This window comes from Petaurus breviceps, unplaced genomic scaffold (assembly GCF_028583685.1).
Source record: "Petaurus breviceps papuanus isolate PSGF00001 unplaced genomic scaffold, PetGlider_PUasm1.0 229, whole genome shotgun sequence".
NCBI classification, from domain to species: domain Eukaryota; kingdom Metazoa; phylum Chordata; class Mammalia; order Diprotodontia; family Petauridae; genus Petaurus; species Petaurus breviceps.
Genome location: NW_027185903.1, coordinates 37240844 through 37252445, shown reverse-complemented (window position 1 = coordinate 37252445; position 11602 = coordinate 37240844). Strand labels below are relative to the sequence as shown.

Here is an 11602-nt window from a genome sequence, read left to right as displayed (position 1 = left end):
TGGAGATCATAAATCTGAGGGACACAGACATCCTGAGTTGGGATTGCTCTAAAACATGTATTATAAGACTTCTCATTCTTTTTATCAGGCAGTCAGAATTAAAACTCTGGCTTGTATACATATATTTAGCTAGCTTTAAGGGAATAAACAGCATGAATTTATATACCACCTAGCCTGTTTGCCTGATCCATTAAATGAAGAGGCCCTGGGAGAATTCAAAACCCCCTGAGGAGGAAGCTGAATTTCTCTGTCAGAATAAAACCAAACAATAACAGCCCAGAGCTCCTTTTTCAAAGGTGAAGAGTTTGAACAGTCTCCATTTCTACAGGATTCTTTCTTTCCCCAGTAGCATGAATCAGTCCCAGTCCACAGGTCCAGACTCCTTAATCTTTTCTCACAATGCCTGGTCCTTTTCAACTTAGAGAAGAACCCCTATCAAAATGCAGACTTTACTGGTTAGGGAGAGGGTGCTCCATTTCCTCTAGGGACCCACCAGGTGCCCAATTCCATTCCATCATTCTCTCTGTCTGCCTTTTGTTTTGTGAATGTCTCCCCGCTATAAGCCTGGCTCACTTTACTGTCTTGCGAGCTTCATGTCTCCTTTTACTAAACTATTGGTACTCCCAACCTTCCTGAGTCTGTATCAAGACACATGATCTTTCTTTTAGAGAAATCCAACAATGTCCTTTCAAATATGGAGTGTTTCTGAATATGCCAGCTGGTGTTCTAATTGCCAGCCTTGGAATTCCAAAATTAATTGCAAAATTATCCAAATCTCTCATGGGTTATATTTCAGGAACAGGAACAGAGATCTTGTTATACAATGTAGTAAGGTTCTGCTCCAAATTAATTCTCCCTTTTTTTCACCTCCTCTTCTTGCTCTCCCTCAAGTTCCTTCTTTTCTCCTGAAACTCCCCTTGCATTTCATTTATTTTCCTTTCAATGGACATGTAGTGATAATAGCAGATTTGCAATATTTGCCTTTTCAGCAAAGAGTAAATCTGGATGCTTCAAATCCATTCTCAGATTAACCTTCCCATCTGGATAAAGAGTTGAAATGTAAAGCCAACACATTTATGAGTGGGGCTTTTAAGAAACAATGATGGGGACATCACCTTGATTTTTATAATATACATACCTCACTCATTCAATTCATCACTAAGCTTTTACTATGAGCCTGTTCTCAGTGTTGGGCACACAAAGACAAAGAAATGGAACACTCCCTACTCTCAAGGTGTTAACAATCTAACAGTGAAGACAAAAATAATACATATGCTCTGTAAATATATACAGAATAAATATAAAGTGAACAGATTAAAATAAATATGTAGTTAAAATCTACTTTGGGAGGGAGGATACTAGACCCGGGGAGAATTTTGAAAAGATTTCATGTAGAAGGTAGAGCTTGAGTTTTATCTTAAAGGAGAAGAACTCTATGACAGTAAAGAGGGACTGCATTCCAGGCACAGAAGACTCAGCCAGTGCAAAGGTAAGGAGATGGGAAATAGGGTGTCATAGCTGGGGAACAAAGGTCAATTGTCACTGTCAAAGACTGTGTGTGTGTGTGAATAATATCCAATGAAACTGGAAAGGTTGGTTGGAATCAGGTTATGAAGGACTTTAAAAACTAAACAGAAAAGTATGTATTTTATTCTCAAGGCAATAAATAGGGAGCCACTGAGATTTATTGAGTGGATGAGTCATATGGAAAGGAGACCAGTGAAGTGATTGAAACAATACAGTTGAAAGTGTCGAGGGCCTGAACAAAATGGTAGCTGTGTGAATGAAGAGAACAGATGTGAGTGAGACTGTGAGGAATGCTATTTATTTTCTGACTGAAGTTCTGAATGAATTTTACCAATGAAAGGAAGTCAAGATATTTGAGGCTTAACAGTGTGGGACTTAGGATTGCTGCTCACCCTTGTGTCTTTACTTTCCTGCTTTCCTCCCTGTTTTTTACCCTGGCACTGGAGGGCAGAAACACCTCAACATCCCTCAGCTCATCTATAGAGACAGCATGGCAACCTGTTTCCACTAATGAGAGGTTCATTCTGACTCCAAAAGATTCTGCAACAACCCTGGGCCTGCTGGGACCAGCCTCATGGCTATCTGATTTCAGGGTGGTCTAAGCCTTGTTTCCTCATTTACTCCCTGATGCCTAAAATCCCTTCTATATAGGACAAGTTCTTTGTGTTTTTTTTTTTTAACAATGAGAAGTTTTAAGATAAAAACCCAAGTTAACTTAATTTACACTAAGATGTAAAATACTAATATCACATTCTTTCTTGGGAGTAAAATAAGGAAGGAGACCAGAGAAAAAATATGTTACTATTGAAAGGATAAAAGGATGCAAAAAGAGAGGAGGTTAAGGAGGCCAGAAGACAAATTTGGTCTATTTCACAATATTTCAAGAAACTGAGTATAACTTTCCTGGCACATTGATTCAGTCAATAATTCACATTTACATAGCAGTTGGAGATTTTCAAGGCATTCCAAAGGACCCCACCCTGTGAACTAGTTAGATGAATTATTATCATCCCTTTTCATAGATGAGTAAACTAAGAATAAGAGACAGAACATTGTACATAGATGGAACACAAATCAGGTCTCCTCACTTTAAAGCCAGGGCCTTCTCCTCTTGGCTGCCCTACTTCTAAAGTATCCTGACTCACTAAATAGTTTCTTCTGCTCAATATGTCTTAATCTAAGTTCCCTCAAAGCCCAACTTAAATAAAAACCAGCAGTTTTGGAGTAAAGAGAAGGATAATAACGCACATTTAGGTAATACTTTAAAAACATTATATGATGAGCTCCTTGACTCAACTTTATGTGTCTAGTCAGTCAATATTGTACAGATGAGGGAGCAGGCCCTCAGAAGAGCATTTTTCTATGTCACACATCTGTCCCGTCTTCACTAGAATTCAAATCTTGGTCTTTTGACACCAAGTTCAGGCGTTTTTCTGCTGCCTCGATCTATTTCCCATTGAGAAGTAATTTTTCCAGTTGTCTCTCCTGTGTGTCACTGAAGAAGAAGCTATTTTGGTAGCAGAAAATGGAGAAAGAAATAAAAAGGAATTTAGATTTTAATGAAAAACTCTCTGCCTGTGATGAAGTACAATATGAGTCAGGGTCTTCCCAGTACAGGACGCCAAGACCCTCTTCACCAAATTGCCTGGAGCACTGAGAAAGAATAGCTGCCAGTGGAATTCTCAATTTGTTCCCCTGGACTTACTCAACCTCTCTCCACATGGTTTTGGGGGAAAGGAGGGAGAAGTGCTGGACTAAGAGTGAGGAAATCTGGCTTCTAGCTCTGGCTCTGCTACGTTTATCCCTTGGAGCAAGCCACTTCATCTCTCTGCTCTGTGATTGACCAATAAGTATTTATTAAGTGTTGACTAAGTTCTAGGGCCATAGGTTCCCAAAGATGCTGATACCATCCCCTGCAGGGCACTGGAACAATGGGGGTGGGAGTGGCCTCAAGAGCAATTGAGGTTCATTGAATAAAAATAAGGAGAAGGTAGAAGCATAGAGAAGAAAATTTTGAAAAACAGTTTGTACATGTTTCATCTGTTGTGTAACAGAGTTAAAATTGTAGTGATTACACTGCTTTCCAGTAAACACACAAAATGCAAGTTATGACAATTCATCGGTCAAGTCTGCTGACAGGTCCTAACAAGCAAGTATTGGCAGGTGAGTGTGTTGTGTGTTGTCAAGAAGTTGAGCATGCATCAGCGGGAATATTTGTGTGTAATAACTTGTTTACAATATGATAAGACACAGTTACATGATGTAATAATGAATCATCAAAATTTCAATGCATGAAAATATCCAAAAATTTACAATAAATTATTAAATTTAAGATGCATCATTTAAAAAATATTCTATATTTTTTTGAAATGACACAAATTTTTAAAAATCCATTAAAGGGTTAAAGAAAGTAGATTTCCAGAGGAGCATTGAGCAAATTTTTTTTTAAGCAATTGGGGTTAAGTAACTTGCTCAAGGTTACACAGCCAGTTTTTTTTTTTTTTTTTTTGTGGGGGTGTTAAGTATCTGAGGCCAGAACCTATCCTGGGTTCTCCTGACTCTGGGGCTGGTGATCTTACTCACTGTGCCACCTAGCCACCCCATGAGCAATTTTTTAAAAGGGGATAGTAAGCCAAATAAGTTTGGGACTGTTCTAGGCACTGTGCTTGGTGCTGGGATACAAAATAAAAATCCCACTTTATGAAGGGAAAGGACATGTACATAGTGGCAGGACATTGGAGACCTATATCCCTTATACCTTCTGATTCCCCAGGGTTTGACTAGCTCCCCTGGATAGCCAAGTATTGATGACTGAAAAGTTAGCTTCTATCACATTTTAAGAATGGAAAGAGAAGTCCAGGGAGATGAGTGAGGTGTGAGGGAGCAGTGCTGTAGCAAGGGTGATTTCCCAAGATAGGATGTACAGTTTGGTGACCTTCCCATGGGATTTGACATGGGTTATCCTATAACTACCACCATTGCTTTTGCCACTGGTGACATAACCAGGAGGCACTGGGCAGTGGAGTGAATTTCGAGATACTAAGAAACTAAATTTGTAACAGTTGTATGAAAGCCAAATGGAACAGCTACAGAATGGTTGAAACTGTTTCTGCTATTACTGAGAACAGAACTTGGTGAATCCACACTTGGATATTCTTTCACTTGCATTCCTATTGTCTACCTCTTTTAGGAGAGAAATGAGCTTATTTACCTATTCTTGTTCCTTAAAAGTTTGTTTTACTATCTGTTTTGCTATTCTATGAGATACAGTGGTTAACCACTGAGTCACTGATCTGAACCATGTCTTTGCACAGTGGTGACAGAGGAAGATGCAACAGATGGTAAACAATAATAATGGCTAGCATTCATGTAAGCTAGCTTTTAGGCTTGCAAAGCACTTTATAAACATTGTGTCAGGTTATCATCATAGCAATAATGCTGGTCTTGCTGAAGCATCACTTGTGGGTCTCTGCTCCCAGAGGTCCGGAAGCACTGTGGGCATCGTGGCAGTGCTGCTGGAGACCACTTTGGGAGACATTGTTGATTTGTATATAAAGCAGCAACTGCTGGCTTGCTTGAATTTTCTGAAGTTGTGCAAAATAAATTGTCTCATTCATATTGTCCAGAAAGAATTTATTATACAAACTGGTGATCCTATGGGCATTGGCTATGGAGGCTTTGTGCAACCACATGGAGATCAAGCAAGGCTTTTTGAGGCAGAAACAATGCCAAGAATTAGGCCACTGTATCTATAGTGAACAATGATAGCAATCAACATGTATCTCAGTTTCTTATTACCACAGGAGAAAATCTAGATGGCTTTGTTCTGGTATGCATACAGTGTTTGGTGAAATTACAGAAGGAAAGGGAGTATTTAAGAAATGAATGAGACTTTTGTTGACAAAGACTTTGTAACTTATTAAAATATCAGGATAAATCATACTGTGATTTTAGATGACCCATTTGATGACGTAGCTAATGTACCAGTTCCTGATTGATCACCAGAACCAACCAAGGAACAACCAGAAAGTGGCTGAATAGAAGCAGATGAAGAAATAGATGTTTTCAAAGGGAGATCAGCTGAAGCAACGGAAGAAATAATGACTGAGGAGCAGGGGAAAAACCTTAGGTTATTCTTTTAGAAATGGTGAGAGACTTACTTGATGAGATGTCAAACCTCCAGAAAATGTCCTATTTGTGTGCAAATTGAATCCAGGGCCATTGCTGAAGATCCAGAAATAGTATTCTCAAGAATGGGGTCCATAAAAGGCTGTGAAGTTATTTGTGACTGAAAGATGGGAAAGTCCCTTTGTAATAAATTTATTGAATTTGAAAAGGAAGAACATTGTGAAAAAGCCTTTTTCAAAATTGATAGTGTGCTTATAGATGACAAATGAATATGTGTAGATTTTTTAGCCTGTATGTTGCAAAAATTAAATGGAGATGGAAAGGTGAGAAATATACCAGGAATGATTTCAAGGAATATAAAAAAGGACCAGGAAAAATCTTCTAAATTTGCTCTCAAAGATAAAGTAAAACTCAAATATGATAAAAAATATCATCTTGTGCCGGATGAAGAGACAGAAGACTCTACAATCAAGTAAGTTATTCACCTTCAAGTAAAAAAAAACAGAAGAAAACTTGTCACTGCTCTGAAGAGGATTGTACAATATAAAAAAAATTCTAAGGATTCCAACTGGGAGTCATAGCAGATATGAAGAAGAGTGATGTAAGGAGAAGTGAAAAAGTAACAACAAGGGAGAGATTCCAAAGAGAATCTTGGCATAGATGTCTGCTATCGGAAGAGTAAATCTAAGCACCAAACAGAGCCCTGTGAAAGAGAGAGGGTAAAAAGAGAGACAAAAGCAGAAGTCCAGACAGTCAGAGACAAAGAAAGACCTAGAGCAGATTAAGGAAGATACATCAGAGAATGGCTTATACATTTTATCTAGTGTGACTTATGCTAATAAAGGGTTTGTACAGAGCCAAATCAAAGCACTCACAGATTATTCTTACTTTTTACTTGCTTAAATTTTTCACTGGAAGCACATAGACGTTTTCAATAAAAGCCTTAATAAAAATTTAAATTTTTTTTCTTCGGTCACATTAACTAATTTTTTGTTGTTCAATAGTTTAGTCGTGTCCGAGTCTCCATGAGCCCAGGCACTATCATACAGCAGGCTTTTCTATCCTCTACTATCTTTTGAAATCAGTACAAGCTCACCTTTGTTGTTTCCATGGCACTATCTGTCCATCTTATACTTTGCTGTCCCCTTATACCTGCTGTCCCCATCAGTCTTTCCCAACATCTTTTCTGATGAGTCCTGTCTTATTAATGCAGCCAAACTATTTAAGTTTCAACTTCAATATTTGTCCTTAAAGTGAATAGTCTGAATTAATTTCTTTAAGTATTGACTGTTGAATCTCCTTACTGTCCAAGGGGCTAAAAAGTCTTCTCAATTAATTTAGTTGTTAATAATAATAGTAACAATTTACACAGTGCATACATGCCAGGCATTGAGTTAAGTGCTTCACAATTATTACCTCTTTTGGTCCTCACAACAACTTTGAAAAATTGGTGCTATTATTATTCCAATTTTTATTGATGAGGAAACTAAGGCAAACAGAGGTTAAATGACTTGCCCAGAGTCACACGGATAGTAAGTGTCTGAGGCCATATTTGAACTCAAGTTGTCCTGACTCCATGTCTGGAGCTCTATCCACTATGTCACATAAACAGTGGGGATACAAAACAAAAGTGAAATAAATAGTTCCTCCCTGGGGCGGCTAGGTGGTACATTGAGTAGAGTGCCAGCCCTGGAGTCAGAAGGACCTGAGTTCGGATCTGACCTCAGACACTGAACACACACATACAAAAAAAAGTAGCTGTGTGACCTTGGGCAAGTTACTTAACCCCAATTGCCCTCCAAAAAGCAAAAAAAATAAAGTCCCCTTTAGGAGTTTACAGTCTTGTGAGAGTGAACATGCACATATATAAATGTATACAAATAAATATAATTTTGGCAGGTTGGAGTGGTAGTTGGGGGGAATCAGGAGACCTAATATAGGAGGTGGCAATTGAAGTGAACTTTGAAGCAAACTAAGGATGCCAAGAATGAAGGAAGAGGGAGTGCATTGTAGGCATGGGGGTGGTAATAGCCTGGATAAAGGCATGGCGGTGGTTTCTGAGGAACAATAAGAAGTGTAGTTTGACTGGAACTTAGAGGGTGTGGAGAGGATTAAATGTAAAATCGGTTCAGAAAGGTAGGTTGTGAAGAGCTTTAAATACCAAACAGCTTATATCTCCCCTATGTCAGTTTAAAGGGGCTCATCTAGAGAGAGATACATAAAAGGCCAGTTGAGAAAGCAATCCCAGATATTATTCTCCTGAGCACATAGTTCTTTGTGAATGCCTTTGCTGTATGGAATCTCAGAAAGTTACTGGTCTGCTGAATCTTCTCTTAAGTTGAGAAAAAGTCAGATTGCTACCATCAGAAAAGCCTCCTTCCCAATGCTGATGAGGTTTAGAGTTGGGAGAGCTGGTTCAGGTGTGAAGGAATTCACTTAGACCTCCTCTTTTAGCCAATGGGAGCTTTTTGTTTTATGTGAAAAAAGCATCAGGGACCTCCTTAGCAAGAAAGCTAAGTGAGACCCCGATATTTGGGGGAATTATGCATATATAGAGAGGTTTTGTAATGATGATGTAGTTTTAGAGGTTTTTATGGGGGTAAAGATTAAAGATGGGGCAGGATGACAGAATGAGGGAGATGAAGGGAATTCTTTATGGTTTAAGGATTTAAGTACAGGGCAGGAGAATACAGTTTAAAAATCAAAGGACCTGGGGAACACAGGATAAGGGGGTCAAAAGCAATTCTGTTGGTACAGGTTTAAGATAAGGGGGAAAGGACTTAGAGTCTTCAGGTTGCAGAATAAACTAGGGGCTTTACAAAGTACTGGAAAAGTAACCCTTAATATTATTTTTAACCCTTAGAACACTATATCTGCATCATTTCCCCACAACTTAGGCAAGAGAAATCTTTTGGAAAAGGGGCAAAGGTCATTGTCTCCTTTGATCACTTTTCTGAGTGGTCACATTCTGGTCTTATCTCCTGTCTCATGCCCTGCTTGCTCCATCTGCCTCAAGCACTCTTTTCTACCTTATCATTGTTAATGACTTCTCAGTGACCCTATCTCCACGGGGGTGCTGCAGGTGATGAGAAGATGGCCTTAGAGATACATCTCCTGAATAGCTGTGATTCTTCCAGGCATGTACCTATGCTCTTCTTCTTGTTAGACCTCTGTTATAATTACATTTTGTGTATAACTTTGGCCCATAAAAAATTAAATGAATATTTCATTTTATCCTCATGACAAGGCAGGTGCTCTCATTATAACCAATTAATAGTAGGTAACATTTATATAGTGCTTACTATATGCCAGGCACTTGATAAGTATTATCTCATTTGATCTTCACAACAACCCTGGGAGATAGCTGCTATTATTCTCTTCACTTTACAGATCAGCAAATTCAGGTGAACAGAGGTTAACCGACTCTAGGATTCTGAAGCTAGATTTGTGCTTAGGTCTTTCTGATTCCAGGCTAGGCACTCTACTCATTGCGTCACTAAACTGCCCCAAGTGCTCAGTGGGGAGAGATAATGAGGGATTTTTATAACTGTTGGGACTGTCCCAGCATGGAGACTCAGCTCTATATAGAAGAGAGAATCACTGATTCATTATTTCATAGCATCCCCAAAGTATAGACGGAGGAGGTGGATCCAGACCAGTCCTAGACAGAAAAGAAGGGAAGTTTGTAAGTGAACTAGAATTAGTCTTTCCTAGGTGATTGACTCAAGTACTTCCCCTTTCCCATTATTTCTTCCCATAGCAGGTTTGAAATAAAATCCATCCCATGAGGGCCAGAGTCAAAGAAGCAACTAGAAGAAAAAAAATCTTACTCCAAGGGAGACCAGAGGAGCCAAGGGAAAGAGATACCACTCACAAGGGGATGAGGACAAAAAAGAGGGAGTAATTTAATTTCTACTCGGGACTCAAGTACTTACCTTCTATTCCACGGAGCTGTGTTTATACATACACATACACATATACATATATATATACACATATGCACACACAACACAACCCACACATGTACACACACGTGCTACACACATGCATATATGTGCAATACATGTACACACACGCACACATGGGTATATATGTATATATACACACATATATATTACAAACAAAGTAAATACAAGGCAATTTGTTGAGCAGAAGGAAGAAGCACTAAATGATGTGGAAATTACGAAAGTGCTTGTGCTATGCTTTGAAGAAAGGTAGATGGTAGAGATTGTCTCAGTTTTCTCCTATATCCAATGAATGAATCTGGCTAATTAATTAATTCATTTTAAACAAATAGTATTAAGCACCTTCTCTGGGTAACACTCTATTCTGGGAGCTAGAGATATAGAAATTAAAAAAAAAAAAAGGAAAAGTACTTGCGTCAAAGAACTTACATTTACTATAGGGCTTTGCATTCTCCTTGAATGCTCTCTAAGGTCCTTATGGGAATCATACAGCTCCCAGAGTATAAATGCTTTGTATATACTCAGAAAATAAAGAATGACAGTCTAGTATATAATTTCACAGTGAATCTCTTTGTGGACAATGCATATTCTAGACAAATTTACCTCTGTCTTTGTCCATTTGTGTAATTGTGTTAGGATCTGAATTCTATTTACTACCTTTGCTTCTGACCCTCAGTTTCCTCACCAATAAAATTAGGGTCATAAAACTTAACACTACTTAATTCACAGGGTTATTATGAGAAAAGTGCTTTGTAAACTGTTCTGTAACAATGGCCCAAAATTTTCCCAAGTAGTTGAAAAGATTAAGGAACTAACAGAACTACTTTGCAAGGTACCATTTAGTTTAGGATTATTCCAGGGCATGTAACCCAGGAAGTCTGGACAAGGCTAATTAATCTATTAGCACAAGGAGGGACAATTTGTAATGGCTAAGTGTTAAGAAAGGGCTGTGGGCAGAGGCAAGCCTGGAAGAGGCCTGATCAACTCAGAGGGCAAGTCGTCCCACCAACCACAAGGGCCACTACCAGGCCTATCACCAAAGGGCTGGGACTGGAAAGAGCAAGGTAAGAACCAAATGCAGGGGCCACTGTCCTAGACAGCAAATACTCCTGGGGCTACCACTTCATAGCCCAGAAATAAAAAAAAAGCCTCTATCAGGACCTCCAAAGACCAGGATGGCAGAGTGAACTTCACCTGCTCCAACCCCCCCCCCATCCCCATGACCCTGAAAACATAGTAACTATTGCCCCGGGGCAAAACCCTCTATAGTTAAGGCTTGGGATCCCTAGAGGAAGAGCATGTCTAGGGCCCTGCCTCAAAATGGGTAGAAAGCAGACTACAAAGACTCTGGAGTCCTACTGACCTCAGAGGGAGGAACCAAACTCAGAGGGAGACAATGTGGACTCCACACCCACAGCTGAAACATCAACAGGGAACTAGTCTCAAGCACAGAAAGCTCTCCCAGATGAGATCAAAAGGAACTTTGAAAACAAAATGAGAGAGATAGAAGATAAAATGAATAATTCTCTCAAAACCAAAATTGCGCAATTAGAAAAACATTATAATGAAGAAAACATCTCTCTAAAAAGAAAAGTGTATGATATGGAAAAGGAGATCCAAAAATTAACCAAGGAAAATGATTTGCTAAAAACTAGAATCAATCAAATTGAAACAAATAACTCTATGGGGAACCAAGAATTAGTCAAACAAAACAACAAGAATGAAAAATTAGAAAAAGAGGTGAAATACCTCAATGGAAAAATAACTGACCTGGAAAACAGATCCAGGAGAGATAATCTGAGAATCATAGGCCTACCAGAAAATCATGATGAAAAAAAGGAGCCTGAACAACATTTTCCAAGAGCTTGTTAAGGAAAACTGCCCTGAGATGCTAGAACTTGAGGGTAAAATAGAAATTGAGAGAATCCACTGGACACCTGCTAAAAGAGATCCCAAACTGAAAAGTCCTCGAAATGTTGTGG

General features: G+C 38.9%; 1 pseudogene; it reads left to right on the top strand.

Annotated features, from left to right (window-relative positions):
* Positions 1–1435: 1435 nt before the first annotated feature.
* Positions 1436–6502, top strand: LOC138167589 (peptidyl-prolyl cis-trans isomerase-like 4 pseudogene; annotated as a pseudogene).
* Positions 6503–11602: the final 5100 nt, after the last annotated feature.